The following is a 21,207-nucleotide window of genomic DNA, read 5'->3' as shown; positions in this document are numbered from 1 at the left end:
TACTACACCACAAACATTAGTTTAAAATATTTTACTGTTAATTTTACAGTAATTCCCCATGGGAATTACAGCAAAGGTGAACAGTGCAAGCAGATAGGTTTTCATTCTAATACTATTGGTTTTTAAACTTCATACCCCAAGTGACATTATTATTTAATGTAATGAATACTTTAAATACACATTTTAAATGGCTATTGTCAAGAGTTTGTTTGGAAAGATGATTTTGTATCTGTTAAGTATGCCAACATGTTTACATAGAAATAATAAAACATACTTGACATATCTCTACTCTGATAAATAAATAAATAGGCTGTATTGAAGTCCTAAAATTTAAAAATGCCAATTTTTTTGCATGATTTAGGAGTTTTGAATCTGGATTTTTGGTTTGGATGAACTTAAACCAAACTTATTTGACCCAAAGGAAGAAAATCCAACAACCAAATCACTACACTGTTTTAGACATAGCTGTGTGTGGGATCAATAACTTAGAGATGCCAGATATTCAATTATTAAAAGTCCACCTTTCTGCTTGACTCTTTGTTTGTTATTGACCCTATGTAACATAGACAACTTTCTCATTAGCATGATTAACACTTTCCTTAAAGGGTCTATATAATGCTTTTCTTAAACCTTTAAACTATATCCATACTGTATATATGATCCTACTTTTGGCACACTTGGTTGTCTGGAGCTGAGTGGTAAAGCTAGCGGCTGATAACCGTTAGCTTTGCTGAGAAATTGGGTATTTGTGTTAGCCTGCGGAGCGGTTCTGGCAGCGCAGACTCTTCCTGAAAGGGACTGTTCTCACTTTGTGACATCAGTTTGTGAGAACCCGCTTGTTTTCTTAAGTTGGGAGGGGCTGGTGGTTAGAGATCAGGTTTTTAGAGGTATAGAAATGCAGGTTGGGGTTGTTTATAGTAAGGAAAAAATATTATAATATACTTCAATGCTCAAAACGTTGATTTTAAAGGGTATATGCCCATTAAAAACCCATTGTATATAATTTGAAGTAGGTTTTCTAGTCCGTAGTGGATCATCCTTCCACTAGAGGCAGTATAAGGGCTATTCCTATTTCAATATGGCTGTTTCCATAAAAACACTTAGTGGGAAATGTTTAAATTTTCATACTAATATTATTAATTTCTTTAAATTATTGTGTTGAAATAATACAAAAATCTTTGATATTAGAGTTACACCGTGTTAAAAATGTGTGGATCATATTTGTTACACTGGGTAGATAAGGGTTATTTTTCTTAAACACTTGTGAATATTTTTTCGATTTAAACTAACTTGTTGTAAGCAGAAACATAAAAATTAACTAACATAATTGATACCATCCATATCTCAATTTTGATTTTTTTTTTCTCTTTGTTGATGTAGTGGACTGTACAGGTTTAACTGAGTTTTTGTGGATTGATTTATGACCTGTAATAAAAAAAAAAACGTAAAACTATTTCCACTAAAACTTTTGTGTAATTTGGGCCGCTTGAATAAATTAGGAAGACTTACAATTTGTAAAAAACAGTTTAGTCCAAGACTTAATTAAACACAGAAACTATCCTAATTCTCTGTAATCAACTTCTGAAGGAATCAGTTAATTACATGGGGATACTATAAAAAAAGAAATCAGGTTTGTGCAAAATAAAAAAAAGCAACAACCATCACACTAAAACCTCCTTTCCTACAGAGAATTAAAGCCTGTCTTCTTTTTGCTGTTCTTGTCTAGTTTCTTTGTGACTTTACACAAGCGTTCTCGTCGCTCTTCCGCCATTCGTTCAAATATGTTGGTATGATGCACTCGTGCATAAAAAAATGTAACCTCATCTGAAAATGCTTTCATCGATTCACTACACGGTCGTGCATGTTATCCTGGTGATAGACCTTGAGAGCCTCGGCACTACAGAAAGCTATAAAATCTTTCCAATATGCAGCTTATGCCTGCACTCACCTTTCTGAAGCCTATGCTTCTCTTTCCACTTTGCTTGCAGTGGCAGGGGAGATGAAATACTGGCCCCCAGAAAGCCATTTAGCACCTAATTGAGCAATCCTATTACTTTCCTCTCCCTTTAGAATGTGACTTTCATTGCTTTATGGTGGATGGTTGGAAGCAAGTGTAAATGATTGTGTTACAGTGGATGAAAGATATAGGTGTATATGTGTATTTAAGTAACTTAGTTGTGATAAGCTACATGTGTGTGTGCGCACATTCACCCGTGTGCACCACCATTGCCTCTTCTAACCTGAACCGCCTCAAATATTAAACATTGATTGACTTCAGAGATGGACCACATTTACCAGAGAAGATTCAATATTAACTCCCCAGGTGGCTGGTGGAGGACCAGCTCACTGCCTGACCACAGCCATGACTGATGGACACAAACAAAGAAGCTCTTTCTTCTTTTCTCTTGACTGTTTGAAACGATTCTGCCTTTTGAGTGTGACTTCACAACAGACTTTCAGAAAGAAGAGCCTCCTGGATTATTCATTGATTTTACGCACTTCTGTCCTTGCAGGCAAAGACTGAACATTTGATTTTTTTTAAGATAGTACCGACATGTCAACAACATTCAGCAAAGCAAAGATAGAAAAGGTCTTTGGTATGATTCTGGATTGTATTATGTGATAACAGCCCTAAAAAGTTGAAAAGAAATGGGTTCTTTTAATAGGAAAAAAAAAACAATACAAAACAATGTTATTCACCTTGAAACTAAAAAGTAACACAAATAACTATTTGACAGATTTAATATGCAAAAACTGAAATACTTTTGTTTATTTTGTCAGCTTTCCAGTAAACCTCTGAAATGATCATATTTTTTGGAGGATATAAGTCATGTTTTTTTGCATGGAGTGAGACTTATACTCAGGTGCAAACCACAAATGACTTGAAAAATAGACTTTTGTTTATTATTTTCCCACTTACAACCATGAGAGGGCACTCTATGAGTTTGACGTGGACAGCAATGCAGAAGAAGAAGAAGCACTGCCCAGTTTATGCTGTAGGGATGGGCATATCGATCTGAGTATTGATACTATACCAAGGTGAGTATTGATACTAGCATGATAAAATCGATACTTTTGTTGCGGTTTTTCTTCAAAACGTGCTGGGGCATAACAATTAATTGATTAATTGATAAATGAATTTCTATTCATACAATTCAACCAGATGGATCTGTCTGAGGCAAATTGTAAAACTAATCGAGTGGTTGAATTTTTGGCTAAAGATGTTCTGGATCGATCTTAGGTCAGTAACTCGAATCGGATCGTTCAAAAGGAACCATTAATGACTCTGAATTGGATTGACAACCACAAATTAAGATATTAATCAAAATGTTGTTGAAATTAATCACATGTGGGCCTCAAATGGGTTTGTTTCCGTGGTGGCCCCAACTGTGTTTGCCCACGAGTGGGAGCTGAGTGGGTTTCCAGTAGGTCCAAAGTGGGTAAGTAACATTAGAACCCATAGGGCCCATATTTTTGCCCATGTGAGCTGGAAGTTGGGTTTAAACAGGGTCAATACACCCCTACTAAGTACAATAAAGTTTTAAAATTGACTCATAGATTTAACACGAGCGCAGTCTCTGTCTCAGTCTTCAGTCTAGCTACAAGCTATGCCACCAGCTCAGCTTTAGCACTGGTTTGCCCTGATACAGCTATTTAAATGTGCTGGTACTCAGAAGAGAAGTCAATTCCACGAGACGGAGACCTGCTTCTTTGGTGGAAAATAAATGAACCATTGTTTATATCTGATGTCAAGTAAGGATTGTTGTTGTTGGTTAAAAAACATTTTTATTTTCCAAAAGTCTTTGTCTTGTGTTTATTCTACACATCATTTAGAAAAAAAATGGCAAATTCACACAATTATTAAATTATCAATACATTTTACGTAAGTATTGGTATTGATATCTGTGACACTATCCCCGTACTTGGTATCAAATCAATACATAAATTCGCAGTATTCCCCACCCTTATTACAAGGAGTTGCTCAGAAGTGACACAGACGATGAAGAATTCAACTGAATTAGTGATTTGAAGTGAAATAAAGAATTTAGGTAAATTGATAGCTTGATTATGCTTTGGTTTTCTAAATAGTTGTTGATATTCTAACACAGTAGACAATATTTCTCCTATCTTTTGACGGTAATGAAGCGTGCATTTATTCAGTTTACTCTTGCCATTTATTCCATTAAAATTATTTGCTTTACCAGATGAAAATTCCTTTTTTGATTTAATACTTTGTTAAAAATAAATGTCTTCCAAAGGTGCAACTTCTATATGATTTTGTCTTTTTCATTATGCATTTTTTGGGCTGCTACAACTTATGCTAGAGTGACTCTAATATGGTAAGCGCTAAAGCTAAAATCCTTTAATCTTCATCACATTTGTTGAATAATGTTACAATTTAAACCATTTTGAAATAATGTTTACACTTAGACATGTAGTTTAAATTTTATATTTATATTTTGAGGCATGAAATATATTTGCTCTTTACTTTTGTGAGATCTAAATAAAAAGGGAACATTTTGATTTTTACCTCCAAGGATTTCCATAATAAGAGTCCCTGACCAGAATGCTGTTCTAACCCTCCGTGTAAGTTATGCACAGGCATTGTCCTGAAGATGAATAAATAATCTTCAATCAGTATCTCAGCTGCAGGGAGACTTCTGAGAATTGGAAGTCTGCAGGTGGAAAATTTCATTTTTTGATCTGACGTGCGTACCTGTTGTGTGTTACTAAGATAGCACAGAAAAACAGTTGGAGACTTTGGCATTTAAACATTGAAATAGCAAACCTTTCATTTGTATTTATGTGTTTTGGGTTTTCTTATTTTAGCAGAAAAAAAATGCATTTTTATTTGTCACTTCCTCTTTGTATTTATTTCCCCCATTGTGTCTTTTCATGAATATAGAGTCATTATTTTTTTTCATTATACTGTATATTTGCCTAAGAAAGAAACTGTCCCTGATCTTAATGAAGCAATTATTCAACCACATCAGTCATGCCTCAGGGAGCATGTTTGGCAGTAAAGCTGATACTATGATGTTAGAAATCAACAGATTTTTTTTGGCTTGTATAAATGAAATGATAGCAGGAGCACAACATGTTTTACAGTTGAATTGAAGCAGACTGCAGAATCCTCCAAATCAATGGTTTCTGTCATGTTCAGCTGCTAGACCTTCAGCAGCTTTTGTTGTTTGGGACTCACATGCTCCCTTTCCTCCTCATCAGCCTTGTTGCTTTCACCAGTTCTGAGCTCCGTGTATTCCTCTGCTCCACTCTACTTCTCCGCTGGTTTGTTGTAGTTTTTTGCTCAGCTTCAAGCCTGATATTTTTTCATGTCCTGTTGCCTCTGTTGCCAACCCCCTTTCCCTGTTTTTGGAACTGCCTGTGGGTTTACACGTGTTTGAATCTGGATAACCCCTTTCGGATTGATTATTTTTTTCCCTTTCACCACCAACCTGCCAACAGAACCGCTTCAACCAGCCTTGTTTTCCCAGAGAAGATTGATATATTCCTTCTTATGGTTACTCTTCCACATCATCTGAGCTTCCATAATAAAACTATTGAACATTTCTGGAGTTTATGTTGGTTATTTGACCTAATCATTGCTGATTTTTTTTCCTGCTGAAGATTCATTGTGTTTAGCTTCACACGTATTTTTAACATGTTGTGGCTTCTTTCTGATTATGACAAATATGAAGACAATTAAGCACTTCTGAGTATTTACTTTTCATTTTTTGTGAATCAAGAGCAAATGCAAAAATTAAAGGCAGAAAAAGCTTGTAGTTGTGAGGTAGAATCTCATGTAGCTCCAGTAGTGCTCACCTTTTTTGTTGCTGCTACGTTGAGGTTGTGAGAGGTGGAGTCACTGCAGAAATGACCAAAGTTTTCTGATTTTGCCTGCAAAACAGAAAATTCATTGTTTAAAAACCTCTGGGAAGGCTTTTAAAATAGATAAAAAGATGATTACAGTGGAATTTGAAGATTAATTTCCTGCCTTTGGCCTATTAAAAAAAGTGTTTTTTATGCGTATTTACTTAAAGCTTTACAGCTAACTTTAATTTTACAAACCCACATTTTTTTTAATCCAAACATTTAAGAGTAATAGCTGGAGAAAAGACTCATCAAAAGGTCAAATATTTATTCATTATAAAACTATGCTTGACTAATTGGTAACTGCATCATCAGACAAATTCTCTATAGGAATATGTGGATGCTTTTGTGTGTTGTTACCAAACAAAAGATGATTTTCTTTTATTTGATTTATGCTCAATATATTACACGTGCGGGTCTTTCTTTTTCTTTTTTCATTTAGGACAGCTAAAGCAAGCAGAGTGCTGCATAATTGAGCAGGTTTGGATAGATTTTTAATCCCCTAGATGTTCTTTTTTTAATATAAATTAAAAATCACTCTGAATACATGTTATTGTTCATGTAGCGGTGAATTAAGGTGAAGCTTTGGCACAATGAGGATGACTGCTTCAGCTTTAATTTGTTTGACAAATATAAATGAGTTTGCCTCCGCTCATATCCTTTACTGTAATTACTCACTGTGCATTTGATGTTGGAACTCTTATTCTGTCATTTAGAGAACACCAGCTTTCCAGATTGAATCATCACTTTTGGTTGTGAAGGAAACCTTTTGATCTGAACAAACTTTTCTCATTATGTTCAGTCTATGTCAAGTTGACGTCTGCAAACTATTAAAGGAAAAATTAAAGGGTTGCAAGTTTTATCATTTATTTTTTTTATTAGCTGTAGCTCCAACTGACACAATATTATTGATGAAATCTCAATATAATCAATTTCAGAAAATTGATAACCTCTCATTCCAGGTTTAGTAATCACTCCATCTTTCATAATTGTACATGCTGTGAAAGGGGGATGTGTTGAGGAGGATTTGTTGTTTCTTGACATGGTGTGATTGATGGACATGTTTTTAGATATGCAACACCTTGCAAGCACCTTGGCTAGTCTTAGCAAAACCAGTTTCTATTTGGATACTAAAAGTCTAAAATGGTAGCTTTTATTGATGTTCAGCTGGTGGAAGAAGCCAACAAAAGCTGGCACTCAAAGAAAAAAAGATATTGCATTTTTTATGGGTGTTTATGCAACCTTCAATGGAGTGTTTGACTAAATCTGAATTCTTCCCCTACCCTACAGCTACTTCCACTCCGACATTTAGCCCTCCAAGTTATGGAAAACTAGTGACCATGTCCAAATTCCCACCCTAACTAATACAAAAATATAGACCGGAACTATCTGGATTTCAAAAGCAATTTGGACACCATGCTCACCACTTATCTTTTTTTAAAACAACCTGTATGATGTCACCGATTTCAGGAAGTGAAAATCTAATCAATACGCATATTTTACGATATGAATCCACTCTGTTCTCATGCTAAAAATGTCGATAGTTTGTTTAAGATATACATTTAAACATTATTTTTTTCACAAAAATTGTTCAAATACAATGCATTGTAGTCTATATTTGCTAAAGTAGTGAGCATCGATGCACGCTGTTTTTTTTTTTTGGAGACTTCCGGGAAATTTCTAGTGCACTCAATTTTGGAATTGTAGATTCAGACAGAACTAGAAAATGGCAAATGCTCTATATAGTGCACTACATAGTGAGTAGAGAAGGATCCAGTGTCTTCAAATTCAGACGTTACTCCCACTTGATGATGTCATCAATCGTCGCCGGCCAGCTACCTTAGCGCAGAGTAGTTTTTTAGTTTTGGTAAACTAAAAAAGACATTAAAACAGATTTAGTTTGGCGTGCTGGCCTGCAGTTAATTGTGTGGACTAATTAATAAGTCTTCTTCTACTGTCAAACCCCTACAACTACTCTTTTATATGTCTCAAATAAATATTTTAATAACTTTTTACTTACTGAACACACGAGCACAGATGGTGCATCTTCATGGCTGACAGTCCAAACACAACTGACTGACCATGAAAGGGAGGGACGTGAACACGCTGAGCGTACCAGCCGTCACTGGTTATCACGAAGGTGAAAATGCAATTTACAGTTTGGCCCAGTGGCTCTAAGAGCATTTGGAAGCTTCAATTACTTCAACTACTTGCTCAGAGGCAGTAATTGCGGCAAGACAGGGGACAATGTTTATTCATGCGGTCATGTATTGATGAGCTGTCACCTGTGTGCATCTCTGCTGAATATTTATCTCCACACATCCCCCAACTCCATCAATCTCCAGGTTCAGGGAGAAAAGCTCACTGTAAACCCCCTGCTGGACTGAATTTTAAGATTCCTCGATATTTGCTGAATTTCTTTAAGTTCTGCATGGCTAGAACTGAAAGTGCTTTTGAGTAATTCTTTTTATGGACAGAACGCATCAGCTCATGTGAATGTTCAGGATCTGAAAAGGTCAACTGGAGCTGTGGATCTGGTAGACGTTTTTAATTTGTATTCTGTGAAACAAATGAGTTCTGACACAAATGCTGGGTGAGAAGATTGATTTTTTTTTACCCCCCAATTAAATAAATAAATAAAGGTGGCAGAGAAAGATGGGGAAAAAGTGCTTTTAACACATCAACACTCCTTAGGTTCCATGAACCCCATGTGCTTCCATGCAGCGAGTGATAATAGCTGAACACGGCCGTCACTGTGGGATCAAGCTGCTCTCTGTTCTGGACCAAAGACATGGAAAGGACTGCGGGGGCCAGGCCGGGGCGTGTTGCTGTGTGGACAGTGGTTAATGGACTTCTGTTGACAGCTGAGCTGCTCACTCTGGGAGCAGAACCTTCTTTCTCATCAGCAGTTTACCCTGGGTAACTTGTTCGTGAGAAGTCTGCCAGTATGAATCCAGATTGTTCTGCTTTGTGAGGCAGAGCAGATGTTGGAAAATGTAATTAAAACCGAAGCAATCTCCGCTGATTACAGCTCGCAGTGGTTGAGAGAGAAGCTCGTCATAGCTAAGGAATCAGACTTGTGTCATTAGAAACAAACCAAAAATATTCTTATTTAAAAAAATTAATATCCATTCACAAGAGCTTTTATGTGGCAGAACATATTTGTGACATTGTTTTAGTTAGTTTTGAGGAATTTTTTTCTCATTTGCCATGAAGAATATATAGATGGTTGTATTCCTCCTGCATAACTGAAGTGAGACATTCTTTGACCAGCTGTATTTGTCTACTTCTCCTCTTTCAGCAAATCATGTGCAACTCCTCTGGGAGGCCAAACGGTTAAGGATCACTGCCAGGGGACTTACTTTGCTCAGGCTGCCAGAAAACAGCCGTTTCATCTCCTGAAGAGTTGAGCGGTGCTGGTTACCATGGAAAGGGGATCAAAACCTGGCCATCAGCTAAGGTGACAATGACAAACTTCCCCACAAACCTCTAGCAGGCCTAAAAAGATATGGAAAATATTTTAGCCAGACACTCGTGATCAATAACGTGGTTTCAGGGGGATAAATAGACACTGAAAAAATGAAAATGTGGAGCATGGAAGAACTCCTGGAGGGAGCCAAATTTAGGAATGACTGAGGGAGCTAGAGCCAGATGTGCAAGCATTAATTACTCCTAATCAAAGCGTGTGCCAGTCTGGTGACAGCAGCAGGCACACAGAGACACCCAAGGTCATGGTTTGAACACACATCCAAAGTAAAACAGAACACCTTTTGTGTTAGCTGTGCAGCTATGAAACTTACAGCACGTTCAGACTCAAGATATGAAAAAAAAAAATACATATTCCTAACTCAATATAAATACACAAGTTCCTACCACACAGAAAAACCTTTCGAAAATAAGCTTACACCTAAAAATAAGTGGTGCGTTTAGCTGCACGAGAGTCCTTGTTTGACTGTTAATGTTGATTTGGATCGTCAAGGCTGGTGTTCTTTGCAGCTTTAAGAGGATTAACAGGTTGTTTGTTACGGCAGGTGTCTGGGTAATGGTGATAAGAGCACATTGCAGTTGTAAAAGTTGCTGCCAAGCATGGTAAAACAGCTTCTGAAGCACAGCAGCACAGGATGAGCACAAATTATAGATAGAGAGGCTGGAGTTTTTTTAATGTCAATTGTTAAAAAAATTACTTATTAACAGTGAGTTTTCATGGATTTTTTATTGATATTTCATGGTTATTATTGGGAAAAAATAGGCCGGACAATAAAATGTACTATCTGAATTAATATTAGATGTGCAACAGCTGTGTTTTTTTTCTTTATTTTATCTGAAGGACATCTTTGTCGGATTTACCAAGAAAAAAATAAATATTTATGGCTGCATCAAGCAAAAGAAAGGAAGTCAGAACAGAATATACATTTAAAATAACTCTTATAGTCATTGCAAATATTGTGCTAAATTTTCTGTTGTACTGGATTAGTGTGCTAAATAAACATTGTTTGAACATCCAGCGCTGATGAGCAAACAGATGCTGCAAAGTGCTCATGTCATTACAGCCGTTCTTTTCCCCTGATCCCTGTGGGACGCCCTCTCTGCTGCACTAATAGTCTAATCTGAGACTTGCAATGCACCTTTCAGTGGTAATGCTTCCTGCAGCTATTGAGTTTACCAATCAACTGCGGTGCGTCCCAAGCTCTACAGAGAACACCATCGTTGTCTTTGTTTTAGGCCTATAATTCTGAGATGATGCTATTGACTGATGCGGATCAACCTTGTTTTTTCTGGTCAGTCAAAGCAACTATTTACACACGAGTTTGAGTTTTGACTTCTTCTCAGACCTCATTGTTGTACTTTCACCTCTCCATGACCCACCAGACTGACCAGAGAAGGCTGTAAAATCTCCAGTTAAGCTTGGCTGAGTAAAGAGGGAGAGCGTTCTTTGACTGCTCAGCCTGTGGATTACTCCTCAATATGGGATTACGCTCCGGTGAATGAGCGGAGACACAATGCAGGCGGCCCAGCTCTGATATTTACAATAGAGATTTAGTTATCGAGCTGAAATGAAATATCTGCAGATCAAGTATCAGTAAGTGTAGAGCGGCACTCCTCACTGTCATTCACACTTGTCTCTGCTGCCTGTTATGTTTGTTTTTCAAGATATAATAGGAGGTCTTGAAGATTTGCAGTCCTGACTGACAGGTCCTTTTTTTTTCACATCAACATTATCTTTTGCTGCTTGAATAACAGTCACAATCACAGTGAACAGTTATCCTGACCTTTAAAAGAGGCTTTTTCTTTCGGGGCCTCTGTACATGCTGTGGGGAGATGCTATTTCTGCAGCTCGGTTTCACCCAGCCGGATCTCTGATTGACTGTTGGACTGAAGAAACTAACAGCTTTAGTTCAGTGAGGCAATCAATAAACTATCAACGCTATCACTAGAACCGAGGCGGCTCACTTTAAGCAACACTTTCAGAGGTTAAATGTGTTTCTTTTTCACACGTTTATCAAAGATGGAAAACCCTTTCAGTGAATTAGAGCGGAGCTTGTTTCAATGCTTTTGCAAAGTGTTGAGTTAATGTCATCTTATAAAAGAATCGTGTTTTAAACAATAGCAGTAATTTTACAAGACTAGAAGTCTATAACCTAACTTTTACTAGAAACTTTTTTCTCATTTTCCACATTTTCTTTTTTCTACACAGCACTCAAAGCTGCAAAGAAAAAAAAGACACTATTCTCTATGTAACCAAAAAACAGTTTAATATATTTTTTCCATTAAAATATTTTTAAGCTTAAATTAATAAAAGTGAAATAACACCTAAAATTGTATTAACTTAAAGAATATTTCACACCCGTAGGAGGGTTGATCCTTACAGGTGCTGTAAGTTTTTTGGTTGTCCGAGAGGAGCAGCTGCATCTGAACAACACATGCTCTTTTAGGTACCGTAATATTGAACCATTTATACGATCAATGTGAATAAGTTGATTCTGATGTGGAGAAATACACCTTTGTACTAGTATGGAACACATTAAAAACATTAAATGTTGCATAGCAGTATAAAGGTGCCTCTCTCTACATCAAAACCCACAGATTTATGTCAATCGTGAAGGCACTTCCTTTGTAAAAAGTGTTGTATATCAGTGCAAAGCAGCTTTTCTCTGCTTCAGAATCAACTGGAATTACATTAATTGAACAGTTGAAGAGTTACAGTACTTAAATGGTTAAGGGGAGTTTTGTTGTGACTCATGCTGCCACTTCAAGGAACGTACAATTGTGTGGTTAGTGTGCTTCACCCTTCCTTATCTTTACTCGTTGTTTAAGTGTTCACTATGGCCTGTTGCCTGCAGCATGCCCATAGAAAAAATGTGCATGAACATTTTTGCTCTACAGGCTCACTGAGTGGTCTGCAACACCTTGTTTTCACAGGATTTTCCATTTTTCACTAGCAGACCATCCATATCCTCCTATAAAAGCAGTTGTGACTAAGTTTTGAGTAGTGAACATGCTTATAAAGTCAGACTAATGATCAAGCATCAGTAAATAATAGACCTAGATGTTTTAAAACCCTAATTGGAGTTACTTTTGAAGTTAGAATGAATATTATTTTACTTTATTTCTCCCAAATACATCTTACAAAGACACCCGTCGTCATTGACTTGCATGCAAAAATGTACTAAAAATTATGGAATCCAACAAAAAGAATATGACCAAAATTTATGACCTGAAGAAAATTTGACATTTTTAGATCAAATGGAAGTCTCTTTTTAATTGGGTCATAAAGTAGATATTAAATCGTTTAACTTTTAAAGGCACAAATCTTTGCTCCTTTCAAATGGGATTTTGTTAGGAGGTCAACAGAATTTTTTCTTTTTTTTACTTAAAGAATAGAATGCTTCCATGAAGGCTGTTTGTGATTTACCACCACTTTTAAAGAAGAAAAAAATGTAAAAGTCTTGATAAAAGCAATTGCTTGAACTGTATGGTTGTAAGGGTTTAAATAAAATAAAAAATTGATGCAAGAGAGCTTGACTGCCGATGTCAACGGCCAGAAGTACCCCTAATATTGTTTGAAATAAACTTTATTTCAACTGGTGACCCTAACAGTTCCAATTGTTTCCATTTTAAGCTTTAATAGCTTTTATTTAATATGATTCTGAACACTTTTGGTAAGGGTTAGGGTTGAGCTTAGTGCAGGAATAGAAAACTCCAGGCCTCGAGGGCCGCTGTGTCTGCGTGATTTTAAGATTTCCACAACCTAATCATGACTGATTACGTGATTTAGGAGTGTCCAACAATTTAAACTATGCTAGCGCAGGGTATTTGGAGGACATGCAGGAATGCGGCACTCGAGGCCTGGAATTGCTTTTCTCCGACACTATATTTCATGTAACTATAATAATCTTAAATATAAACAAAATTAATGAGAACAGGAGTGGAAATCTTTAAATACTTGTTCCTGTTTTCCTCATTTATCCAGCCCTGAACCTGTGGCAGTGAGAGTGCATACAGAAGGTGACTGAATATAAAATTTCATCCAAATGTTCAAATACAGTCTTTCTTCATCATTTCTGCCTGTGTTTCTGCTTTAGCCACTTCCACTGTCGTCTTCTTATGTCCTGAAGTATTTCTCAGTAGTTTATGACCCACACCTCTCATTCATTCATCATTTAAACCACTCTGGAAAGTTCAAACCCTTTTACATTTGAAATATAGAACTTAGAGAACCTCTCCGCCCTTTTTCAGAAACATCTATTATCTGCACAAGGAAGAAATAATGATTTGATGTAGAGTTCCAAGGTGCCTTAGGTCCTTTTATTGCGAAAAGTATCAATTATCAACACAGAGGCAAATACTCTATGATCAAAAGATTTATTGCCAGGGTGGTGCACACCAAATACTCAACACTAACTTGATAAAACTTGACTTTAAAAAACGTAATGACTTAAAGATGTTTCTTTTCTTACTGCAAATATTTTTGTTTTTGCTATAAATAAGAAATCAGTTTCTGCTTAAAACCTCTATTTTTGAAGAAATTCAGGTCATAAAAGCAACTTTTACTTGATAATACGTAGAAATTTAACTTTTTGAGATCATATTTCTACCTGTACTTTGATTGTCACAGTTAAAATGGGTTTTTGTGTGTGAAAACTGTAGTTTTACAATCCCAACTGTAACATAACCTTTTTTAATTGACCAACATTTAACAGGTCTCCATGTCTGAGGAATTACTACTTTAAAATCCTCTTAAAGCCCAAGCTTCTTTAAAAAGCAATCTCAAAAGGAACACAACAAATATCATTCAAAATAAATGAAATAAAGATTGTGTTGAAATTTGATTTGGTGCAAGATTTGCATATTATTTTATTTTGAATTAAAGTTTTGTTGTTTTCTGTTTAAATAGAATAGCAGGTGGCCTCAGAAACAGTATACATGTATTTCTCTGGAGACTGGTCTCCATCCAGATATGGGGTGAAATTTATTATTTTTTTTAAAGAAATTGAATTTTGCAAAAGTCTTCCATTGGCGTTTCAGTTTAATTTTCAGATTCCCTCAATTTTCAGTCTGCCCATTTATTTCTTTCTAAATTGGCGTTGGGATTATGAGAATTTAATCTCAGGTGTCTCAGAAAATCTCCCCTGACATGTGGGGTTCTCTCTTTTTTTTTTCCAGAGCAGAGCTGTAGGACAGCATACCAAATCAATTCGATTTGCTGCAAACCCAGGAGAAAGATTGTTGTTTGGCATTTCTTCCTTGTGGCAGTCATGGAAAATCAGCTTCTGAAGATCATTAAGCCATAGCAGCTCGGGCTTGCTATACAATAATGACACTTGAATGCTGCACATGTACATGTACGGCTTTGTTTAACTTCAGCAGCAGAGTTGAACCTCATCAACCAGTTGTAGGTATTAATGAGTGGAGGATAAATTCATCTGTCATCCCCAATTTTGTGCGTCAGCCTGCATCTATGAAACAATCCGTCAGGTTGAGGCACAGAGCACTGCCCACAGAATGGCTGTGTTTTTTTTCCTTAAATGGTCGCTCATTATTCATTCTCTCAGATTAACACATTATTTCTTGCGCTGACACACTACCCCATTTATTTCAGATTAATACAGAAAATGCTACAGGTCAGAGTCATGTGAGGACTGGGAATGAAGCAGCGTGTTGCTCATCAGACGACTGTCTCCACCCTGTGGTCGCTTTAAAAACTGAGAGGGAAATTTATTACATTCATCCTGTGAAAAATGTTGCATAATAATATTTATATCCTCCTCAACCACATTGTTTTTTTTCTCCTCCAGCCTCCCTTCTTTATCTTCCTTTCTTCCTCCTCCTGCCTTGATATGAAGTGAAACTCAGCCGGGTGTGTCTAATGAACAGCATTCATCAAAGTCCCTTCCCTTTGATCAGAGAAAATACACTGTGCCACGGTTTGCTCTTTCACTCCCCACTGTAATATAGACACTCCCTGTGAGCAAGAACGCTCATAAGTCCTGCATACTCAAACAAAGCAAAGGTTGGAGTCATCAGACAGCTGGGTCTGCCTGTAATGAGGCTCCTTTGTGTGATGGACCAAGTCTCCACACTTCTGGCTCTATCACAGACTTTCAAATCAATGCTGACCTGGTCACTTGGAACTGTTTCCAAGTCTAGTTTTCATTTACTCATGTTTACATTGGTTTATTTGTCCTTTTTTTTCTTTTTAATTTTCCAGTGGGGAGTAAAAACCTGTTGAAATAACCCAGTGAGGCATCAGATTGAGAAGGAAATTCTGCAACTAAAGGAGCAATTTTGAAATGATTCCAACATTTTAGAATCAGCTCCATTGCAAATAATTGTTGTTCCTTTGCAGCTTAATCACATTTAAATGTGTAATTATAAAGAACGATTGTGATCTAGTTATAAAACAAAATGGGTTTTGCTTGCTTCTCTGGCATGCTTGAACAAAAGAGGAAATCTAGATGTATTTCATGTCTCCCAGCTTTCGAAAGCCATGTTTTTTAAAGGGTAAAAGCATAAATCCTGCTTTGTTTTATTAGATCACATCTTAGCCACGATGAAGCTGACAATATATCCAACAAGAATCCCCTGCCGGCAGCCCCGCCTTTTTCCTGCAATGGGAAAAGCCATTAGGATCATAAATAGAAAGGTACTAATGAAATATCAATTAGGCCATAAGAGAAGGCCAGCTATACGTTTATGAGGACAGAGCTCGTTAGCAAACTGAAGCCAAAGCTTTGAGATAATTTTATAATTCTCTACTGATAATCCAATTAGTCGACAATAGATTTCTCCTGGTTGAAAGAAATCTTTATCAGTGGAGTAAAGTTTCTTGCACAGGGGACGTATAAATCTCAAAAGCTCCTTAAATTTCAATTATAATGAGCTAGTGCAGGTTGTAATAATTATTATTATTTAATAATCGTATAATTTAAGTGACTAAGAGTGATGGACTGCCTCTTTGTCCAGATTCCTCGTTTCCTTTTTCTTTCTGCCAGAGAGGATTTTGGTCGTGTTGACTCTGGAAAATAATTGTCTGTACAATTTTTGATATTTGAGCAGTTGGCATGGGCGGACGATATGAAGACATCTATATTTCATCAGGCACTTTTTCCCCTCTCTCTCAGTGACCTTCAGCCCGTGAAAATTCAGCTCAATAATTCAGCACACTCTGCATTTTCCTCCCTGCAGACTCACACAGACTGTGTGCAGACGTGGAAACACACACATGATGTATGGATTGTGATTGTTGCCAGAGGGGAAGGTGTTTCCCCCCGAACAGCTGGTTTGTATCTCAGTTTGTTTGGGATATTTTTGTGTCTCTGCTTTGAATTTCTTTCTGTACATTTTTGTACAAAAGTTTTGATTGTTGGTTTAGTTAAATTACATTTTTTTCTGGCATGCACCCATTATAAATGTTTGAAATGGTTCACTTTAATAATTAAGACATGAAATTTAAACATTCATTTTAAAGCAGCAGGAATTCACTTCTGAGTTGTGGTTGAGATCGTTAGAGTAAGCCTGCCCTCATTTCCCATCATCCCTTTGTTTACACTCTCTCCTGCTAGCAACCACAACCTAATATGCCTTTTTCAAACTTCATTTTTTTCTGCTTTGGACAACAATTGAAAAAAAAAATACTGATATGTCCTCCATCATGAGAAAATGCAACAAGAAGATGTTAAAACACCAAAAACAAGATTTAATGGAGTAAGTCCTTAAAATATTTTCTAAAAACTATTTTTCTGCAAAACGTGAGAACAAAATTTACCAATACTTGTTAGTCAAAGAGAACCTTTCCAAACAAAGCACCTATTGGATTCACATTGGTGACAAGTGCTATCACAGTTACAGAGTGTTGCATTCCTGCATCGAACAGTCCTCCGTATTGTCTATTTCCAGTTTAATTTCACACCTGAGTGTTTCAGACATGAACATATCAGCCTGCTTGGACTCTCTTTTAACCTGTAGCAGACCTTCACTTGATTTAACAAGAACACCACAATCTCAGTCTGTGCATCAGGTCTGACTCAGCCAACCTGCATGTAAAAATCACCAATCACTGAAACCACGGAGATCTGAATCAGACAAGAGAACCAGCCGAGCGTCTCTTACTTCTCTTAAAAGCTTAGCCGCTGTTGAATGCAACCTCACAGAAAACTGTTTTTATAGTGTCATTACTTTATAAAAAGGAAAAAAGGAAATTATTGATTCATGATGCAGAAAATAGATGTTTACTCACCTGACCAGATTGTTTTGTAACACAAATAGACTGGTCTTGTGATTTGTACACAAACTGAATATTTTGTCCTTATAATATAGAGATATATATTTTTAAATGTATTTCTCTTTTTTAATGGGTACTAAAAAATAATGAAGGCTGACAACAAAATTCTTGTGCTGCATAGAATATAATGTAATGGTTGAACTATATAAATTCTCTGAAAGTCTTTAATTTTTGATACATACATAGTGTTAAATTATGAAAAAATGTACAAGCAAAACCCAAAAACCAGAAGAAATCCTGTTCCTACGTTCAAATAAAATGCTGCATTCACCTAAAATAACACTCACTCAGATTTATTTTTATTCACTCGTACCTTTCTTTTCAATTTATAAACTGCATCTTTGCATAAATTGCATCTTTGCACTGCCTTTCGGTTTTGCACACTAATGTCTTCCTTGTACCTCCCAGTCTTGAGCTGCTCTAATTTTTTGCCACCTGCTATTTTTTTTACAATAAATGATTCTGATGTAAGTGATTGTTTTCAAAATGTTGTGATTTTTTTGTTAATCTTTGATGACATTAAAGCAATGTTAAAAAAATAATAATATTACTGTGTGAACAAATCTAAAACTTCAAATTACGTCACTCGAGGATGTGTAAATTAATAGGTTTGAGGATTAAGTGCGACTCAAATTCAAGTAATTGACTGCAAGTTGCCATTAAAGTTGCCATTGCAAGTTGACTATATAAGAAATCCGGTTTCACTGAGCATGAAGAGATGCACTTCAATCATAGTCTTCAACATAAAGATTCCATCTTCAAGGCCACATGCTACTCTAGATTAATGAACTCAGCACAGGCTATTCAAAAGTGTTTTTTTCTCTACTTTCAGAGTTTTCTGCACCCCAGAACTCACTTCCTGCTCATCTGACTCCTAACATCTTTTCCTTCTGATCAACTGATTTTTCTGTTGTAAGGTTACCTTGAATGCTCAGAAAGGCGCCTAATAAATAAAATCTTTTATTATTATTATTATTATTTCTGATGAAAATCTTTCCTAAAAAATCAGAATCTACAATAAGCACCCCTTCTCTGGTGTAACTTGAGCTAAATAGATTTTTTCTAATACTTTAAGGATTGTTAGCCTATTCTAGTATAAATATTTTATTGTATTTTTTGTTATTGTTGTTTGTTTGTTTTGAATGTTAAATCTTTGGCTTTGGAAATAATGAAAGATTAGTTCAGATTTTTAAGCCTTTTAAGCTTTTAAACATTATCTTGAAAAAAAGCCCTAAAAATCTTTAAATTGTTTTTTTTATTTGTTTTATTTAACACTTTCTTGTCATTTAAAACCTGAACTATGTCTTAAAAAAACTGTGTTTATATTTGACTCTTAGACATCTGCCTTCCACATTTCTAATAGCAGCTCTGGTTAATAAAATCGGTGAAAGGATCTCTCACCCTGTGAGTTCATAAGACATGAATACCTGCCACCTGGAGTGTAACAAGCTTTTAAAAGCTCCATGAATATAAATTGCAGCTGTGGAGAAATTTACAATGCTGGTATTCCTTCTGGGAAACATGCCACTTTATTACCTTCCTGCATGTTGTACATTATTTTTAAGATGCCCACTGCTACAGATGCAAATTAGCAGCTTCTTAATAAAATAAATAAATAAAAAAACAGCAGCTTTTTTCATCTATGACAGTCACTCCCAAATGTATTCGATTTTTCGCTGGTTTACTGCACCACATGCACACTTCTGCTCTTTGTAGTAAATGTCCATCTACTTCTGTGACATTTAATGCTGAGAGGCTTTCCTGGGTAATCATATATCCCCGTTCCTCCTACAGTTTCCCTGCAGACCTCAGAGTGTTTGCTCCAAACACAAATATTAAAAGCACACCAGAAATTTGAGGCAGTAAGACGAGATTTGCCTTTTCATGGTTCATAAAGCATTTCTGGGAAGGCGTTCTGTTTGATGTTAGCACGTCTGATTTTAAAGGTCCATCACTCCCATTTCCCAACATGTGGACCGGGTCAATAGCGGTTTAGTTTCTGTCAATAGTTCACACTTGGCTGAGCATTTCTTTTTCTCACAGTCTCGTGGTTTTTGATCGGGGGTCTGCAAAGAAAAATGTGTTAAGCATTGAACTGACAACCATAATTAAGTACCATGTATTTCAAATTATAAGTTGCACAAGCAAATAATAAAGAAGAAAAACCAATATATAAGACACTTTGGAGTACAAGTCGCACTTTTGGGAGAAAATCCATCAAGCCCAACGTAATGCTGCTTTCACACCGAATATGATCCACCAATCAAATTCATCCCTCTTTTTTTGACGCACATCAAATTTGATACTCAGTGCTTGTTCAAAAATGTCTGCATAAACTATGTTCCTGTTTGTGTGTGCGAGTGGGGGGGATACCGTCAGGTTTTTAGCCTCATCGCTACATGGAAGCATTCACAGATGATGACCCCTGATTTTATGGGAACAGCCAGCATGCCAAAAACGACGAGTTGGAGACACGCAAATCGTCAAAAAATGGTGCGGAGACGAGTTGGGAATGAGAATGTGTAGTAACCAGGTCGATCAGACTGAGCCTGAATAGCGCTTCTTCTTCATTGCTATTAGTCACAAATACAAACACACATTTACAGTCCCCTCCTATTATTATTACTATTAGTGGACATACAATAAATACATTTGCCTATTCATGTTTTTTAAAGACATATGTAAGCCGCTTCTGAGTAAAAGTTGCACCCCTGACCAAACTATACAAAAAAACTGTGACTTATACTCCAAAAATACAGTAACTGGATTACAATCATCAGTGTTGTGATTCTGCATTTGGTTTTGCAGTAGTAAGTGGAAAACTAAATCCTGGAAGTCATGAATGAATGGTGACTGACAGCAACTCATGTGAGCATGAAACACTCTTTTCTATGTTCATATTTCACTTTTTATCTCAATCAGCCTTTATAGTTATTTTAGTAATAATTTTCCCCAAGTCTACCCTAATGGTTCAGCCGTTTTTTTGTGCGTGATCTTTTGGATGATTTAGCAAATATTTTAAGGCTCATTAAAAATTCCAATCTCCTGCAAAAGCGCTTCTGATTGAAACAGGAGAGACAATGTTATCTGAAATTGAACTGCTTTTGTGAATGAAACTTCCCATCATCAGGTAGAGAAGCGATTCAGCCAAGGTGATAAATGGAGCCGCGTAATTATGTGTCTTTATCAGGTCTAGGCAGACTTGATGCTGGTAGAAGTCATTTGGGCCGCGTCCTTGTCATCTTTCCCTGAAATGGCACACTGGCCAAAAAGCTCAGTACCGTGGAGGCCCCGTGGCACCAGGACAGGAAAGGTGCCTTTTTAGGGTACTTATTCTTTTTATAGCGCATTAAATCACTGATGCATGCTGCATGAGACAGTTTAATGTCACCAGAGGTTACTCCGGCTTCCCTCACAAACTGAGACACGCAAACTACTTTTTTGATGTCAAACACATTTAAAACACACAGGAAATGCATTTAATTACATTTATAATACACCTTTATTGCTTTGTGCGGTCTTTTCACACTATCATACAAACATGCAAAAATCCA

Source organism: Oryzias melastigma, linkage group LG22, assembly GCF_002922805.2.
Source record: "Oryzias melastigma strain HK-1 linkage group LG22, ASM292280v2, whole genome shotgun sequence".
Lineage (NCBI taxonomy): Eukaryota > Metazoa > Chordata > Actinopteri > Beloniformes > Adrianichthyidae > Oryzias > Oryzias melastigma.
This window is presented reverse-complemented; position numbering follows the sequence as displayed.